Here is a 19,851-nt window from a genome sequence, read left to right on the forward strand (position 1 = left end):
GAGCTGTGATTGTCTGAACATTAACATTAACATCGACATTAACTCATCTGCCTCATCACTCTCTGTCTGCACCTTGCCCCTCCCTCAGCCTTCTCTGTTTCTCTTCCACCCTCCTCGCCCAAACTCTCTTCTTCTCTTTCTCTTAATACACTTGCTTCCCATTTTCTTCCCTATCTCCGGGCAGCGATGGAGGAGTGATGGAGATGAGTCACATTCTGCTGTGGTTTTTAGCGGTGTGGTGGCAGCCTGTCCTGGATCCTGTCCACAGTGACAGCCACTAGAGCTGTCAGGGAGCTGCTTGCTTTTTCTTTGGCCTGGCTGGCCCGCCTCAGCCTGTCAGTCTCCATGATGATCACTGGCTGACATACAGTATAACCTGCTTGGTGTTGTCAGGCCAGCTCACATCAGCCCCTTAACTAGCTTGCCACACTGCCTTTTGAAGTCCTGGCGGAGCCTTGAAATGTTAGGATAGGGCAGCTGGGTGAGACTTGTGTATACAAAGAGCTTAGTTGAAGTGTTAATGTGTTAGGTGCTGGTTTAGGACAGCAGGTGTATTGAAGCTCAGAATACATGAACCAGAGGCAGATCATGTTTTCTGAGGGCTGTCGGATTTCTCAACAAGCGAGCCCATCTCGCTCACAGTGCACTCTAGGCTGTAAATGTTCAACTAGCGAAATGCATAAAGCGGAAAATGTACTCACATAAGGACATATCGGGATACACAGAATATGAAATAAAAGCGCCACTGTGCGCTCTCAACAAAAATTCCTTCTTGTTGTGTGGTGTTTGTGTGTTCATATTTGTGGGTCTGTGTGTGAGAGAGAGACAGGTTGCGTGGGTGTGTGTTTCCACCTGTTACATAACAGAGAGTGGAGGCACAGTGTGCTTCCTTGCCTGCCACACTACAGCGGCTCTTCAGTGGGAGGGAGAGAGGCCACAGCTTTCCTCAGCTTCCACAAGTAGCACTGCTTTTGGTTAAGACACTCAGAACATCACATTGCACCACTGAGAGACACAGAAAGAGTGATGGCAGAGGTTAGAGGGGAGTTCTTCATGTCAAGTAGAAGGTGATTGATGTTAGATGAGTAGGACAACTGAGTGGACTCAAGTGGGGCCTCTGTGGTTGGTCTGAAATGGGTAAACAACAGTAAGCCAAGCTTCTGCTGACTAGTCAGGTGATGAAGTAAATCTTGTATGAGAATGCATATTGGTATAATTTTTTTAAGTATTATTATTATTACAGGGTTAAATACATAATGGCCTAAAATTATTTTGAACATTTTTTTAAGAATATCAACTCAAGAATGTGGTTCAAAACATGAATAACACTTATCAGTAAATCAGTCGGTGCATGTGACACTACATCAGTGGAGGATCCATTTAGTTGGACAACCAAATTTCTGATGCTGTATGTTTAGGTTGTGCTGAGCTTCGGTGTAAATTTATGCAAAACATGGTTGTGTAACTGCAAAATGTCTTACACAGCTTTATCCTTTTTCATATCTGCTGGTGAAAGTAGTGTGAAGTCATAGTGTGCTGAACAATGGTAATCGTATTTTTGAAATGGGCTGCATTTATATAACAATTTTTAGTTTTCTTTGGAGCAAAACATTGAGGAGCAGTGGTTGTGTTCAGTGTCTTTCCCATTGACATGTACTTTGACACGCAGTGTGGAGGAGCCATGGATTGAACCAGCCACCTTCCCACGACCAGTGCAACCTCCTGAGACACAGTTGCTCAACTTGGTTATGGCATATGTATAATAATTCTGTTTTACTTGCGATTTTAATATGACAAAATACGAACCCTGTTTTACAAAAAGTGTAGCTAAAATATTAATAAAAGTAGAAGTTAATCATTTACAAATCATTGAAAACCCCGTGTTCAACTGAAAATTGGAAAGAGTTGACATCAAATGTTGAAACTAAGAACTTTCCTTTTTCTAAAAAACAGTTTTTGAATTTGAAGGTATCAATGTCTCATGAATAGTGAGGTTAAATCCAGAGTCTTTCACAAATACAGATGGTGAGGGGCACAGTGCTCTGTGAATGACTGCCTGGGTAAATAGTTGAACAATTTAAGAACAACGCATGTTAGTATAAAATGGGAATGAATGCTGGCACTTCATCATTTCCATTACTTATCATAAAAATATTCAGATAATCCAGAGAAGTCACTGAATGCAAGCAGCAAGGCCAAAAACCAGTACTGAATGGACAAGAATTTTAGGCCTGTCAGAGACATAGAGACAGTAAAATCGTTTTGTATTTCTACAGTTATAATCTGTACCTTAAGACTAATTACTGTAATAACTTAAAGTTACTTTTGTGCACTTTTTTAAAGGCCAAAAGGTTGGTGTCTTTAGAGCGTCTATGTTTGGTCAAATACAAAAGGAAATGAGATAAGATCCCAGAGTTAAAGATTTTACTTTATTTCAGTTAAACAAACAGTATTTAATACACATATAAACTGTCACCTTTGTCATTCCATGTGGCTGATTGATTTTCTCTGGGTCCTCTGGAGTACCACAGTTCAAATATATGTGTATCTTTAAACTGTTATTTTATTGTTACAGGGAAAAAGTAACAATAAATTACACACACACACACACACACACACACACACATATATATATAAGCCAGCAGCTGTGATGGTGCAGGGCTATAGTGGAAAACATGGTATAGATAATAATCTCATGTGTAAAGGTGCCATGAATGTAGCGTGTTATATAAATGGTATTCATCCATCCAGGTTATTATTTTAAGATAAACATTTTCTTATATCAGCAAGACAATGCTAAACAAATTGGCTTCTTAATAAAAGAATCAGACAGCTGAACCTCTCTGACTGTAGCTGTTCAGCTGAAAACTGAACCTCTCTGACTGTAGCTGTTCAGCTGAAAACTGCTAAAAATATGAAAAGAAAATACCACAGAGGCCCAAAACTGTTGAGCAACCGAAGCCCTACATCAAGCAAGAATGTGAAAACATTTCACTTTCATAACTGCGTCAGATGGTCTCCTCAGTTAGAGATTGTTGTTGAAAGAAGAGGTGATGCAACACAGTGGTAAACATTCCCCGGTCACAACTTTTTTCACAACTTTTTTTGCTACCATGCCATTTAAATGGCTTGGTAAATACATCAGCTTAATAGCTGTAGTTAAGATAGATGAAAGTATTGGACCCCTCTTTCAGAAACACCTGTTGTCACAAACCAATAACAGCAACTTCAAGTGCAGCTCCTCAGTGTGTCTGAGTGTTACAGTGAGAGAAAGGCGCATGTACACAGATTTGTTTTTTAATGAGATATCCATCAACGCCGTGGTGAGGTGTAGTGCAGATAATATCAGTCTGCTGTTCAGTATCAAATGTGACTTCAGCGCCACCACTGTTGGTAGCTACATGCAGGTGCGCAGCGCACATCATTCCCACTTCCCTCTAGAAGGATATGGAGGCTGCAGCTTCTCTGTTCTCTTTTTCCTCCTCCGGGTGTGGAATTCGCGCTTGCCAATGGAGTTTCCTGTTTTCCCAATGCCACAACTGATCCTGTGGAGAATTTACTTTTACTTTCTAAGTGCACAAGTGTGACGACAATAAAAAGCGATTTATGGAAATTCTTAGGCTGATTTGCATGGGAAATCGCGAGCATTTTCATTTCTATTTCAAGTCCCTTGCCTGAAAACAAAATTTGAATGACTTGTATGTCGGGGAATTTTGAAATTTGCACTTGGAGCTCCATCCCATCACCGGATTAAAGAATCTATTCAGTGCGCGTAATACAGCGGTGCCAGTGGTTTTCGTTTGGTCTCCATTTAGTACTTATGGCTCACCTCTCCACCACGGCGCATCATTAGGATACCGGGGGTGGGGCAACGGCAGCCTGTCCCGGTAAGGGGAGGAGAGTACAGGGAACAGAGGCGGTACTTTCTCCGCTGCCTCTTTCTCGGCGCTGGAGAGTGTGGGACCAGGGCTGGAGAGACCGCCGGGGAGCATCAGCAGAACCAGTCCAGCACGGAGCCTCGCCTGGTCGACCGCTGCGCCGTGCACTCTTCTTGGGGACTGCACAAAATTCCTGTGAAATATAACTGCTTTTAATGGCATGTGGCTTGTAACTTTACTTCTGCTGTATTCTTTGCAAGAAGGTAGGCTTGAATTGTGTCTCTTCAAGTGTTGCTCATCTGCATGTTGTCCCCTTACCAGTGCAATGCTGAAGTTGTCTGTGCATGTTTGTTACGTTGTCCGGGTGATGAATTGTGTTGGACTAAACGAATTAACGTCTAAAACGAATGACTCAAACTCCAAAATTGCTGTCAGAGGAAGAATTGTAACTTTTTTTTGTTTATGTTTGGCGAAGATGCTTTCCTGAGCAGCCATGATTTTTGGAAGAGAACATGATGGCTGATTCATCGCACGTCCTCACTGTGATTATCTGATGATATTATTAAAATGATCAAAAATGGGGGGTTCATTAGGAGAATAAAATCAACATGCCCTGCCGTCGGGTGACAATAGAGAAAAAGCACAAAGATCTCTGAAGTGCACACTGCTTTTCGTTGAGATGAGAAAGATAACGGCATTTGCATTTTGCATGATGAATATGTGGAGGTGTCGTGAATATGGAGGCTGTTGAATAGGAGGAGAGACTGATAAGGATCTGCAGGCGCGCGCACGGATAAAGGGGCGACCTCGAGCGCTGATGCTGGACACAGCTGTAGACTGTTTACTCGCAAAAGTCCAAGGAGGCAGAGGAGTTTAATATATTTGCTGACTTTTGTTTTTTTTGCTGTCCCGTCGAAGCACAAAAAAGATGTTAGGGTGTGAGTTTGTGTACGCGAGAATGCGCACACGGGGAGCTTAGGTGACACGGGAGGAGGGAAGAAGGGGGGTCCCTAGAGGTTAAAGAATCTTTTTTCTCAGTTTCTTTTTGAATGAACGCTGAACTATTGCATAAACATCGTTGTGTGCTGGTTGGATGCGGGTGCAAGGCAACAAGGGTCAATACGTTTTATGATAGACGTGTGAACTGGGTATTGACCACTGGCCTTTAATTTGCAGATAATTTGCCCCAGTTGGATAATTAAAATACGATGCCATATACTAGCGTTTATTTTCTTTGGCAAAATATAGGAGTGTCAGTGTGTGCAGGCTCGGTTGTTATCACCCCTGGTCTAATTATTCATCCACCATTTTCTGTGGCACCAGATTTCACTGATTGGCTTCGCTCTAAATACTGCAGATGCGAAGTAATGATTCATTTTTTCCCTTTAAAATTTAAAAAATCTTCTGTTGTTTGTCTACTAATTTCCAAACACTTCATAAAAGCCACACAATGAAATAATGTGTTTAGTGTTTACACTAAATGTTCTTTCGTTCCTTTACGCACAGGTCTATAACCGAATACACGTGATTCTAAACCATTTTAATCTCACAAATTAGAGAAAAGTTGCAAAAATGTCTTTATAACTGTGGGCAGTGCGCCTGTTTCATGCTCATGCCAGTCGCCATGATTGGCCTTGGCAGTGCCCTCTTTCAGGCTGCAGCTGCGGCGAGGACTTCTGTGCTGTTTTTGTTGTATGTAATTGGATTACAGGGTCTATTTCGATTATACAGACTGTACATCGCCCTGTCCCGTGACTGAACGAGATGTGAGTGTGTGTCTGTGTGTATGGTGGAGGGGAGGGGAGGAAGGGTTGGGGGCTGCAAACAGCCACTGGAGCGGAAAGAGTGCTTGAGATGGGAGAGATGTAGATAACGCGGTGGAAAACAAACTTCCATTTTTCCGTTGTTTTTCCTACGCCATGTTCCCATCGTTTTGCACGATCCAACAGTGATTTGTTGTTTCATGGGGTCGCTGAGTGTTTTATATATGTTTGATTTTTATAAAATAAGGGAAAGCGTAGGTCTATTATCATACATGCATATGCATTAGTACTGCGTATTTTGCTGGCTCGGCCGCGCCTCCAAGAATGGCACACAATTTGTCTTTTTAATTTTTTTATAAACATGATTATGAGGATTCGCTATATGTTATGATATTTTGTGAGATATTTAACTTTATCGTTTCTTTCTTTCATTAATTAAACATTCATTCAGTCATTCTTGACTGTTGGTTTGGCGTTTCCCCCCCAGCACACCTGCAGAGAAGGGAGAGAGAACAGGGATAGACAGATAGATAGATAGATGCATGGATGGATGGATGGGGGGACAGAGGCAGAAGAGGGAGGGGGAGTACAGCCATTCTTCTTTGTCATGATTTGGGAGGCTGCTTGTCATTTTATGGAAATAAGATTGAGACAAACACAGCTGAGGGCTGTGGGGGAATCTTCTGTCAGGCCTGACAGGCCATAATAGGGCCCGGGAAACTGGAAAAGGGCTGAAGCCATTATTGCAATTAATACATGTAAAAAGAACTGTTAGAAATGGGGCACACGGTACAGAGTGGAATTCGAGGATTTTCGATCAGTATTTCTACAATTTGCAAGGAAAACGCCATGTAGTGATCGACATGGACACGGACTAAGCTCTTGCTATAATTATTTCATCAATTAACGTCATTCCGGTTTTATCCAGTTTTGGTCGACAGGCCTCCTGCAACACACACGTAAAATTAACCGTCTGCATCATGCTGTTCCTCCCACATAGCTATAAAACACGTAGACTTATATATTATTTCAGAACTTTATTTAAACGTGTGTGTTTCTCTTTCTTAACCTTTAGAGTCGAATGCAATGTGTCCCTATCTGCTCTGTGTCTGAGCGCTCTGATATTAAATTATGCCACTTTTGACTTTTACTGTTTTTACATTCTGACTTGGTGTACGACATATAAAGAGTGTTTCGACACAAGTTAAGTATGAAGAGTAGTTTGGGTATCTCCTTTGGGTATCTGCTAGAGGATCAGCTGTCAGTGTTCTCGCCTTCCTTTGGGACACCTTCATATTCTTGAGAGCGGCCTGAGCCGCTGATGTGCGCACACCGCGGGCTGTGTGTAAATTTGGAAACAAAACAGTCACCGACTAGTGGAGAAGTGCTTGGAGGGGGAGCCCTGTAATTGCGGTATGAGTCAGACTCTGGTGGCTTCTCGGCTACACCCGCACGATTGACTCGGATGTATTGTTTCTGGACTGGAAAACTTAGCGGCTGATAGAAGTAAGACACCATCTCTGGAGTTGTTTATTCTCTGTTTTTTTTATTTATCGATTAAGTTTTTTTCCATATATATATATATATATATATATATATATATATATATATTTTACTCCAGAATCGTGGTAATGAAGGACATTCAAAGGTGACCTTCTCCTTTGGCACCCCTTCTCTTTTTTAAAACCCCTCTAAACACAACATCAGAGGTTATTGGTACACGGTTCACGCAGTTCTGCCGGATTGGATTTAATTATATGGCTGGAATTCACTTTCCAGTCTATCTACGACGCACATGTCAAATATCACTTAAATTCTTCCAAGTCACACTTGGAAAATTAGCTCTGCGTCTAATTTTCCCGGCTCTGCCTACACAACTTTAAAGTGTTGTCGGAGACACACGGCTCAACAGTTTAAAGCTGTAGGACTATTTGGCTGTTTCACTGTCAAATGTCGCTCTGCTCACGTCCATCCGAACGAGCCATTCGGCCTCATATTCAGTCTGAACATTGTGCCATTTTGTGTATTTTGAAACACATGAACCTCGTCGACAAGTTGGTGCGAGGTGAAAGTTTCAGCATTACGACAAGTGAGGTCTGGACTCCAATCGAAATGATTTCGGTGATTTGTGCTTTCGGTTAAGGATAATGAGGGTCTTTTTTAAGTAAACAAGTCACACAGAGATCGATTTTGACCGCTTACACAGGTTGCTCAAAGTAGTGTCCGGTAGCCCGTTTCTCCCTGACAGAAAGCCATGTTTCATGTCTTAGGACATAAGTAAGCCCCCCCCCCCCCCCCTAAAAGCAGTGAAACTAACACAGTCCATAGTAACAATCAACTCTCTTTCACTCCGCCTCTCTCTTGTGTTCTGCTTACTATCAAACAACTTATGGCCCTGTCTCTGAGGGAGAGGAGAAAAAAAAACACATCACCACAACTCTGATACTCACTTCAACAGCGGAAATCATCTTTTTGAAGTGTGAGATGTGAATTTTCAAATACTGAAATGGCTGCCTAATATTTCACTGACACTACATAAGTTGTATGCAGGGCTTTAACCCCCCACCCCCACCCTGCACCTCAGCACACACACACACACACACACACACACACACACACCTATATTCAATCCAGAATTTTTCTTTCTCTTTTTTAACTGCAATGTTTAATGAAACTATATGAGACACTGTTAACTGACTGCACGCAAAACTATACTGACACATTGCCATGCAGCAATAATGGATATCTTATTCTAAATGAGACCCTCCCCTCCATCAAACATGATCATATCTTATGTCTTTTATGTTTTGCTTTTTGCATGCATCATCACTGCAAAGACTTGCTTTGGCTATTATTTGACCTGAATGGTTTTGTGGGCCGTTATCTGTAGTGCTGCATATTGAAAATCTACTTGCAATTAAGAATGTATTTATGTGACTCTGCGTGCGTCTGTTTTATGGGGAGAAAGAGTTAAAGAGGGAGGGAGAAGGAGGAATTTATAGCCCTGTTTCTCTGTGCACGTGATGGTATGAATGTGTGTGTCTGAATAAATGTAGACGAGACAGAAAAGGCTGCATTATGCATAGCGGTTCACCATAGGCAATATTCTTGCTTCTCCAGCATACATATTCATACACCAGTTTTATATCCACTGCAAAAGCATGGAAGGAAAGTGCAAAATGTATTTAAGTCTATTGCTGAGATGGACTGGAGTTAAAAAGAAGCACCAAAAGGGATACATGGACAAAAAGAAAAGTACGAATTTAAAAAGGGGGCAAGAGGAGAGAACAAATGAGGAAAATATTGAAGGGTTCATCCAGCAGGAAAGATTTTTCACCCAAAATCACTTTGACCTTCTTCATTGTAATCAGTGCATCGAGGCTTGAAGAAGAAAATCAAAATACTGTTCATGAATGAATGAGTGCTGCTTCCTGGCTCCTTATTCCTCTGCTTGGGAAAAAGAAAAAGAGAGCCTGGGGCAGTGAAAGGACTCAGATAACATCTGAGGTTAGATGTTACCCAAATAAAGAGGAAAAGCAAGATTATTGTACCCCATGTTTTTATATGTCACTTTACACAAATTATTAACAATTTGTTATAATATTTGACAGAAAGATATTTTTCTTTAGTTTTCCAGTGGTTGTCTGCAGTTCACTGACATTTCACAGAAGCTTTGAATTGGGAAGTTAGTATACAGTATGTCATGGATCATGCGGTATAATGCAGCTAACTGCTATTTGTTTAGATCACAATAATTTCTGTAATTGCTGTCCAATTTGAACATCTCACCTGTCAGATATCCTAAAGAGGTCAAGGCTCCAGGGAAGCCCAACAGCAAACAAGAGCTCTTCGCCATATGTATAATGTATCTGTGTGATACCCATGACCAGTACAGAGTTACTTTTGATAAGTTTAAAGCAGATGCCTCATTTTGGCAGCTATTATTTGTATGTTTTTAATTTTCTGTACTTGGCTTTAAACCATTACTGCCATAAGACACGTGGTTGCCACTATCATCTTGATGGTCTTTTCTGCTGGAGGCTGTCATTTCTGCAGTGAAGGCCTGGGCTTGCTTTCATGTGTTTTTGCATGTGTGCATGAATGTGTGTGAACTCAGTGACCTGGATTTATACCATAGAATAAAACAATTAGCCCGTTCATCCTATGCTACTAATTTCTAAGAGGTTTTCCCTCTAAATTTAAGTGAGTTGTTTAAAAAAAAAAATTAAGCCATCTTTGTTGATTCATCATGATTTTGATTTTTTAAGGTTGGTTTATACTTGAACAGGATATCTTGTATTAGAGCTTAACTGCCTGGGGTTCAGGAAGCTCATAAGTGTTCATATACCAAATCTCAGAAGTTGGGAAGTTATTAAACGTCTTGAAAAGGAATAAATGCCTTTATAGGCTTCATTTCATGTGTTCATTTATTCATATGGCACCTTTTTTGGAAATTTTTACCTCTTTGACCCTTTAGAAATGATTCAAATACAGCAATCAAAGAAAACCACCACTATATAAGAGTGTACCTGTTGGCAGTTTGGGTATCTATCTATCTATCTATCTATCTATCTATCTATCTATCTATCTATCTATCTATCTATCTATCTATCTATCTATCTATCTATCTATCTATCTATCTATCTATCTATCTATCTCTCTATCTATTTTTAGCTTCACCAGATTAATTAAGTAATTAATAAGTAAAATTAATATACTGAACAGAAAGAAAGGTTATAGATTCCAACTCATATTTTATTCTATATCATCATCTTTGTGAAAGTCCAGCAAAGTTTTGGTGCTTAAAATGAAATAACCAATATTTAAAAGCAAAAGTAAACAGCAATAATATTAATAAAAACAACAACAACAAAACTAAAGAGCAAGAAAAAAACAAAATGAAATGAAGCAGGACACAAACTCTTTGTCTCCTTTGATTTTTTGTGATATGCACCAGTGCCACTGCTCTTATCTGGCTTTGTTGCTTTCTTTCAATCAGGACTGTTCTCTCTTGGTGCCCACTGCTGCCAATACCAAGTTATTGCAATGCCAAATGACACTTAGAATTATTATATTTAAAGCAACTTGAATACTAGAGTTTTTCCTGAAGGCCACCAAGCTGAAATTTGTTGGTGTAGAGGTGAAGCTCAGTGAAACAGCTCTACTACAGGAGTCATAGGAGTTTAGAGACTTTATTCAAACAGTGTTGACAAGGTTAGGCGTGGCATTTCAAAATGGAGGAATAGTCTTCCAGTCATTTAGATCTCTTTTAGCCTTTACAAAAACTGTTTTACATGGCAGTCAATCTCCCAGCATCTTTTATTTGTTCTACATCTCATTTTTAGATCCAAATTCATTCACTCATCCTAATCTTTTCCATTTAGTGGCCAGCCTCATATGGCCTCTGTCTATAGGCCACAAACCTAGAGCTGTCTTTCACTGTTGATTTGAGATTTTTTTTAAATTATTTTTGCAGGTACTATACAATGAATCTCGCATTTGAGGATGTGTGAGTTTCTTGATTCTCAGAACAAGTTGTACTTGCTCTCTTGCTTTGCTGTGCATCGGAGCCTCACACTTCTTTTTTGGCTTTGGTTAGAGCCAGTTTTTTCTTTTCTGTGAAGGTAGAAATACACACTGTTGTATAAAATATTCAGTTTTCTTGCAATTTCCTGCATGGAATAGCCTTCATGTGCTCAAACAGATATATTCTGATAAGATTAAAAAGAAAGCTATTTTTTAGGTGATATATATTAGCCCAACAGTCTTTGCGTTTTAGGGATTTTTGTATTAAATATTAAAACAGCCATGACATTTCTAAGGACACTGCCTTTTAAATGAGAATATAAATATTTTGTAAACATTTCATGTGCACTGAAACTGGCTTGTTATCAGGAGTTTGGGAGACAGGTCAAACCTCTGTTGTGAGTTTTTCATGGATAGTGGATTGTCCTGCTTAGTAAGCCCCTGTTGTTGAAAAGTGGTGTTCTGTGGGGAGGAACTTTATAGCGTGGGTTTCCATGGCTGAGTAGCTCCTGTAGAGATAATGTAAAGGTTCCTCAGTACTTTTGTCCACATAGTGTACATATGCAACACATACTGTCAAACATTTCCACAAAAATCACTTCATCCCAACAGCTATGAACTCAAATACTGTTTGAATTCATTTCGTAAGACCTTAAGATTAAAGACAACTATGTCACAATTGTGAAGTGCGAGGTGTGTGAGGAGAAAAGTACTGACACGCAAAGCAGGCTATGGTAAACTTGAAGTGAGCTGAAGGGCAACATTAATATTATGATGGCAATAGTGAACAATTGTGTAATTATGAATACTTTTTAACCAATACTTAGTACTTTATCATGAAAATATTTTACTTCCAAATAGTGTCACCTGCTAATAGTTTTCTCCTTCTTTTCCAAGTATGGCAGCACTTCTGTGTTCATCCCCCAGAAATACATTGTGGTGCTCTCCGTGGTGCTGAAAGTGCAGATCAGTAAGCCTAGCAGCCTGTGAAAGTGATTGACATGGATTCAAACGGTAGCATGGATTGAACTTGACCTAAATTCAGATTTTTGAAGAGAGGATCTGCTCCAACAATGACTATCTCCTCTCTGCCGTGCTCGTACACACAGACATTTACAGTCACACGCTCTGCACATGCACAAGTGATCGTAGCTTTCTGCTGTTGGTTGAGTTTGGCATCAAGAGCGGAGGCAGTCATTTAACATTAACCTCTCTATCCCTTTCACCTTACCACACACTGAGATGCACGCTCGGTCACTCAGTTGCATCCGAACACCTTTGCACCCGAGAACCTTTCCCCCAACCAGCCACCCATATCCTGTCTACAATATTGCGCTCCTGCCTGGCTCCCTTCCGCTTCACACCCACACACGCATGGAAAAGAGGGAAGTCGGACATCAGCCTCCCACAGCAGTGCGATTACAGAGTGGATAGACTATGTGTGTGTTAAATGTGAAAGGAGATTATGTGGGTTTAACTCTCTGTGTCTGGCATACAGATTTCAATCACGTAACATCGCCTTTCTCTAACGTGGCAGGAAAAGACAAGGTTTGTGTCTTTTGAGGGGTATCTGGAGGGGGAAAAGGAATGATGGGAAACAGAAAGAAAAGGAGGAGTTATTGCTCAGATAAGAGAAAGGAAGGCAGGTAGGTGCATTATGTGGCAGGCAGCAGACAATTGAGAGTGAAAATCACCTTATGTCAGTTTAGGCTAATCCCTGCATTTTACTTTTGAGCCTTTTCTCATGTGACCCATCCTACTTAGGTCATGTTATTAATGTCATTACATGTTACTATTTATACTAGACAGAAAAGATATAAAAATAGCCTTTATAAAACATCCATTCCTTTTTGTTCTTACCATGCATTCAGATGTTAAAAAGGCAGCTAGTCAGCCTTTGTGTTTCATTTTATAGCTGGCTACTAATGATATCCATTGATATAGAGGATCTGTAAAAATTAGAGCCTAAATGACATTGGATAGTGTCTTTATATCTCCATTGATAGCTAACACCCTATTTTCTTCCAGCACACAGAGAATTAAAGAGACAGGGCTAATCCAGGCATTGTTGACAAAATCCAGGAAAAGGGATTAATTAAGTATCATTGTCTGAGAAGAAAATACTCTGGCTTCGGGCATAGCGTCTTCCCCTGGCCTCCAGCCAAGCCGAGCTCAGCACTTCTATACACTCCTCTACACCCCTCTCCCCAGTCCCAACAAACACAGAGAAACAGAGATCTTAAAGGATGCCTCATTGCTTTATAGCTGACGAGGGCATTGTGAGAAAGAGGATATTTGGTGGTCTGCTTCCCCTTAGGACAACTTAACTCTTCATCTGTGCCACAAAAGTATTGATATACAGCAAATTCCTATGCTACCCAGCATAAATGCACACACATACACATATGCAGCACTTAGCTTTCACACCCATGTGTATACATCTTTCCCTCCAGAAAAGATAACAGTGGTGGTGGGGTCATCTTATGTAACCCATTTTTTTTTCCTGTTGAGAGGCATGTTTCTAAAGGACTACCTGTTTACACATATTAGATTATAGATGTTAGGGTAATGCGTATTGGATGAGATTTATGTCTGCCTTTTGGCAGACAGTGAGGAGGTTTTTGAGTTAAAGTGACCTAGAAGCCTGTAGATGCTTTCTTATGGGTTGAATGCGAATGCATGTAGGTTTATGTTTAATGTTTGATTGTATCACACTGATTTAGTTAACAGACCTGTAAAATATTGTAAATACATCTCTAGAATGCATTAGGCCTGAAAGAGTAACATGGATGTTCACGATGCACCTCTATCTATCTATCTATCTATCTATCTATCTATCTATCTATCTATCTATCTATCTATCTATCTATCTATCTATCTATCTATCTATCTATCTATCTATCATCTGCTTCCCCAAAGTTTAAGTTGCGAAGTGAATAAGTACAATCAAAATACTATATATTTCATTATTAATGCACTGGCAGTCCGTTGCAGTTCATCATGCTATGCAACTTTATTCAGTCTCCTCGGTCCTTGATTGTGCACATTCTATATTGGGCGTGAATGTTGGCTCTATATCTGACACATATCAGCTATTTAACTCTGTCTCCCCTTCTCTCATCCTAACAGTCAACAGTGAGGATGTTGTCTCTACGCGGCTGTACTTTGTGAACGCCTCCCTGCAGCGGGTGACCTTCTCCAGCTCGGTGGGGGTGTCCCTGCCCTGCCCCGCGGGTGGCGCCCCCATGCCGTCCTGCGCTGGTACCTGGCTGCCGGAGACGACATTTACGACGTGCCCCATATCCGCCACGTGCATGCCAACGGCACCCTCCAGCTCTACTCTTTCTCCCCCTCCGCCTATAACAGCATTATCCACGACAACGAATACTTCTGCACTGCTGAGAACCAAGCGGGCAAGATTCGAAGCCCCAGCATCCACATCAAAGCAGGTGAGGGCTTAAAACCGAATGGCCAGAAGGACACTTTCATTTACTTGGAATGTTACTGTGTTTCTTACTTACCAAACCAGCAGACTATTACCTTTTTTCTTCTTTTTATGTATTTAGAATGTATTATTGATATCAGTGTTATTGTATTTAAGGTCAGTTTTAAATGTACATTAAAAGTACTGGTCCACCTACATGTTACACATACAGCAGCTGCTCATGGAAAGTCAAGCTACGAAGCTCCCAGCGTGCAGTTTTTGTACTGATGTTAATGCCAAAGAAGGTTTGGAGCTCTGCAGTTACTGAGTCAGCGGAGCGGTAACAGCTTTGACGTAATATGGAACCTCACCACTTGGCAAACCTGCTCTGTAACTTTGCATGACCCCTGACCTCATGGAAAAGTGGCAGCTGTTTCTAAATGCTTCCACTTTGTGAAAATATCACTTTGTAGAATCATGCAATATCTAGGAGGGAAGAAATTTCACAAACTGACTTGTTGTAATGGTGACATGTTAATATAGTACCACATTTCAATTTAGTGAGCTCCTATTCAAAGATTAAGAGGTGCAACTTCAGGGTAGATGAACTAACTAATCTTACCTTTTCATGCTTTTCTTGCCCGGTAGTTGTTACTGTTATTAAAACTAACATGGAGATATAAGTATTTTGTGTCCACTGTTATGACCATGTTATGACCATCATAACAAAAAGACTTTTTCGTTCATTCCTAGACTGACTTTTTTTTTTAGCTTTACTATAGAAATCCACTACTGGACTCTTTCAGTGACTGGATACATTTTCTGTAACAAAAAAAGAGAGGTAGCAAAACTTTTTCAGGAGAGGTACTTCAAGTTTTGAAAAACTAATTCTTGTGCCACCAAAATGGTTGAGTACAGTACGTTGGAATATGACAAGAAAACTGATCTTCATGTTTTAAATTTGTTGAGGGCCCATTAGAGACCACTAAGGTTATCAATAAAATAATATTATGTGGACATTCTGAAATTTTTCACTTCACTAAATACTTACCAAAAAATGTCCAAGTGCCAAGCTGGAGGCAGTTTTTTTTTTTTGGCACACATTGAAGTGATCACAAAAACAACATAGCCACAGCCAGCATCTGAAAATATGGTCACACAAACAGCCCACAGTCATATTGTCATTTTAAACCAAAAACTTTTCTCTGTGGGGCTTAAGTAGCTCCGAGTGCCCTGACCCACATGCAGGCGCAGAGACAGTTGGTTTGGTGACCTGTCCACACTCCCTGCCAAGGTCAAAGCTGGAGAGAGGTGCTGAACACACCGAGGAAAGGTGTTACTGATCTTTTAACACTTGCACGCTGACACACACACAAACACAGACACACACACAGACAAACACACCACAAAAAGTAAAAAACACATGCACATGACCTCATGTGATACACACTTTATACAATAGATATGCATGTTTGCATGTTAATGCGCATGTACACAAACACGGACCCACACATGCACGCGCACACACAAACAAACACATACCAACATGCACACCAGCCTGCGAATAGCTCATGCCAGCAAGCCTCCTGTCTCCCAGTCTCTCCATCTGTCCATGAACTGGAAAGTCCCCTAACTACACACACACAGGCTAACACAGACACACATATATCGGTGCGCGCGCACACACACACACACACACACACACACACACACACACACACACACACAGAAACACAGGCTCAGCCATTTTCCTCAAGCTGGCTCATGGTGTTTAGTCGCCAGCTCTTTGTAAGGGTGTTTGGCAGGAAAGATTTTGGAGTGAGCTAGACACATGAAAAGATGTGAAAAGAAATCCTGAAAAAAAGTAGATTTTTAGGTCATGCTAATAGCCAGTGAGACATTTTGACTGTGTTTATCAATTCTACCTGAAGAGAGAGTCAGCAGTTCCCTAGCACACACGTATACCAACAAAATCATTCTCCAAAATGCTGCTTGATCATCTTCCTCTCCACCGCTCACACAAACACTCCCATATGACCCGTGTGGTCCCCAGAGGATGACAGTCCCTTCAGCGTGAGAGTGACCTTATAGCCAGTCTCTGTGCTGGGATGACCTTCCCTCCCAAATAATTACAACAATTAATCAATTAAATGCTGAGGCAACCACAACTCCACAGCTCCATAACCAGGGCTCACATGCATGTGTGTGCCTCATTACCCCTTGAGTTGTACACAACACACAGACTCGGTTACACTCACACAAAATCCTGTAGTTGCCATGGGCGACAGAGGCGTGAGCGCTAGGGTGTGGCATGCCCTGTCTCAGGTGGTGCAGGAGAATGATGACAGCTGACAGCTCACAGTGTGACACCCCCCCCCTAAAAAAAAATCCTCTCCTACTTCCCCCTGCGTCATTCTCCCTCTCTCTCTCTCTCTCCCTTCACATCTTCACATCTCCCTCTCTCTCTCTTTTTATCCCTCCCCCTATTTCTCACCCTTTTCTTTGCATGCTGATTGTGGTCCAATAATAGCTCAAGCACCTGTCTGGATAGCTCTACATTTATGAAAATCAGTATGTGGGCTGCTTGTTTTCCTGTATATGTTTTTGTTTGGGTATCTCATTTTGAAAAATCTAGTTTTCTCTGTGCATTTTTCACTCGAGTGTAACACCAGTCTTCTGCACGCAACTATTTTTGGTAAAACAGTTTGATACATTCTCATATCCAGAGGCAACTGAAAGGCTATTGATATATGTATGTTTAAACTGGAGTGTGCATGGCAACTTGAGTTTCATCTTCAGCTGGATCTGTACTTACTGGAGGGTTAGGCGCTTAACCCAGCTGTCGTAGAGAGAGATGCAGGGTACACCCTACCCAAGACAGAGAGAGGCAAATCCACACCGACAAACAATTTAGAATCACCAGTTAACTAAACAAAAATTTCAATATTATATTATAAATGGTATAATTTGGTGAATTCAACTCTGACCAAAAAAGAAAACCTTTTTTCATGAAGTACTCTATATCTATCTGTCTATCCGTTTAGCATAACCTATAGCTTCAGTTCAAAACTTAAAAATATCAAGGGACTTTCTCATAAAGTCTGTCTGTTAATAAGCAAAAGACCCAAAGGACATTTGAAGGATAGAATTTAAAAAAACATTGCATCTGAGAGTTTCGTTTTTTGCTCACATAACACGTCTTTACACAAACTTGGTATAATGATTTGGGTAGACCTGTTCGGTGAGCCCCACCCTATCTCCCCTTTGTTCCACCTAAAACACACAAACCTACGTAGGACAGGGCCAAGGCAGCAGGTGTTTAGATCTATTTCTTCCATCTGCCCTCCTCATATCTGTCTGAACCTGAACCTGATAGACTGCTTTTTTTCATCCTTTTCATTCAATAATGCAAGCCGCATCCATTCATTTCTCTTGTATTTCATTATACTTCCCCTTTTCTATCCTTTCCCTTTGCTGTGTTTTTAATGCTTGCTTTATGAATAAGTAAATGCAGTATTTGGTTTCTCCGTCGTTAATTATTGAAGCGACAGTGATACAGAACTTGCCTCCCAGTGCGCCCAGTCGCCCAGACCCATGTTTTAACTCGTATCTAGGCAACCAGGCTGCATATAGTCAGGCATCAGTAACATCCTAATGATTCTGCTGCGCATGCGATGAGGGGGAGTGCAATTTACACACAAATCAGTTGGGGTACCATTTGCATCATGTCACAAGGCTTAAGAGGATGAATATGTAATGGTTTTTTTTCCTCTCTGTGTCTTTCATATTTTCTAAGAGAAACGTGTGATAAATGACAATGCTATCACAACAGCTGCCTCTTAGTGGGGTCGGTTACATAGATGTGTCCAAGGGCATGTCGCCATACATGGCTTGATTGACAGATTTTAATGGGGTAACGAGTTGCTAAACAACACTTTCTTAAAAGGAATCAAGTGTAGGACAAGGTGGGATCACTGACAGGAAGTACAAACCCGAGGTGACCTTGACTGGTTTAGCACCTCTACCGTACTAAAATGTGACCACTGTCATCATCACGCCAAACATTTACAAGCTGACAAGCCGATTTTAAACACTCTATGAGAGGCTCAGTGGGCATTGGGGATTTTACTTGGTATTGACAAGAGGCAGCAGGGTCAGTCAGAGAGTAAATAAATGATTGAAAGAATTGGCTCGGCCACAACAGCCGAGGCCACTCTGTCGATCCAGGCTATCGATCTGAGGTAGATGGCTTCAGTGAAAAGCAAGGGCTGTTTAAATGAAAAACTGAGATGAGGACCTGATTGGAATTAATTGTGTTTTATTTTTGATTTATTTACAAATTAAGCTTCAATTCACATTAGCCGCCCGTGAGTCAGGTGACCAAGTAAGAAACAATAACCAGGCGCAATTAAGGTCCAAAGTGGCATGGGAGCGCCATAATTGTCAGTGTCAAGGCTCAATAGCCAATATGCATCATCTGTTTTTGGCAGGATCATATATATATGTCAAAAAGTGAAATTTCCATGGTGTTGACACAGTCTGCCCCAGTCTTAACTCCTTAACAAGTCAGAGGCCCAAGGATTAGATGATCATGGATAAAGTAGGCTAGTGTGAAAGAAATAGACATGGTGAGACAAAGAATCAGGAAATTAAACATCGAACTTTAAGGTGAAAGACTCCCCACCGTTTGGACAAGGACACTGGATTTGGTTCCACTGGGTTCCAGTGACAGTGGCGGCTGGCATAAAGCATTATTAATGACCAAGGAAACTGGCCTTCAGGCTAGGCGTTAATTATATCACTGGAGAGCTGGGGGAGAGCGAACACACAAGAGTGCAGGGCCACTCCCTCTGTTGTGTGTGTATGTGTGTTTTACATTGTTAAGTCATTACTGCCCTCATTTCTAAGGAGAGCCCGCATTGATAGATTGCTAGAAACACTCCCCAATATCAGCCTTTCTGAGACCCTCTCTGATTTCTGTAACTTTGTTTTTCGGTTCGTCTTATTCAAGTCAAATAGCGTCCAATGTGAATTGTCTGTGTTGAAAAATCTGGCAACATACCTTTAAACAAATGAGATGAAGATAGCAGGCAAGGCCACACAGTTCAGTTTATAAAACAGCTCACTGTTTATTCACTCGAGCTAGCATGCCCTTGAACTACCTGTCTGTCCTTCTTACCAGAATAATCCATTAATTTAATTTCACTTAATTTATTTAATGAAAATTTATGCTCTGATTCAGCATTTCACATTTTTCACC

The 19,851-nt window shown here is 40.9% G+C and overlaps 1 protein-coding gene across 1 annotated transcript in view; it reads left to right on the forward strand.

Moving 5' to 3' along the window:
- Positions 1 to 3,463: 3,463 nt before the first annotated feature.
- The window catches only part of dscaml1 (Down syndrome cell adhesion molecule like 1), a 97,834-nt gene continuing 81,446 nt past the window's right edge, over positions 3,464 to 19,851 (forward strand). Inside the window, exons 1-2 of the mRNA XM_025898302.1 lie at positions 3,464 to 4,141; positions 14,297 to 14,616. The gene's annotated coding sequence lies outside the window, so the exon portion shown is untranslated. The remainder of the gene's footprint in view (positions 4,142 to 14,296; positions 14,617 to 19,851) is intronic.

The sequence above is a fragment of the Oreochromis niloticus genome, linkage group LG14, assembly GCF_001858045.2.
Source record: "Oreochromis niloticus isolate F11D_XX linkage group LG14, O_niloticus_UMD_NMBU, whole genome shotgun sequence".
NCBI classification, from domain to species: Eukaryota; Metazoa; Chordata; class Actinopteri; order Cichliformes; family Cichlidae; genus Oreochromis; species Oreochromis niloticus.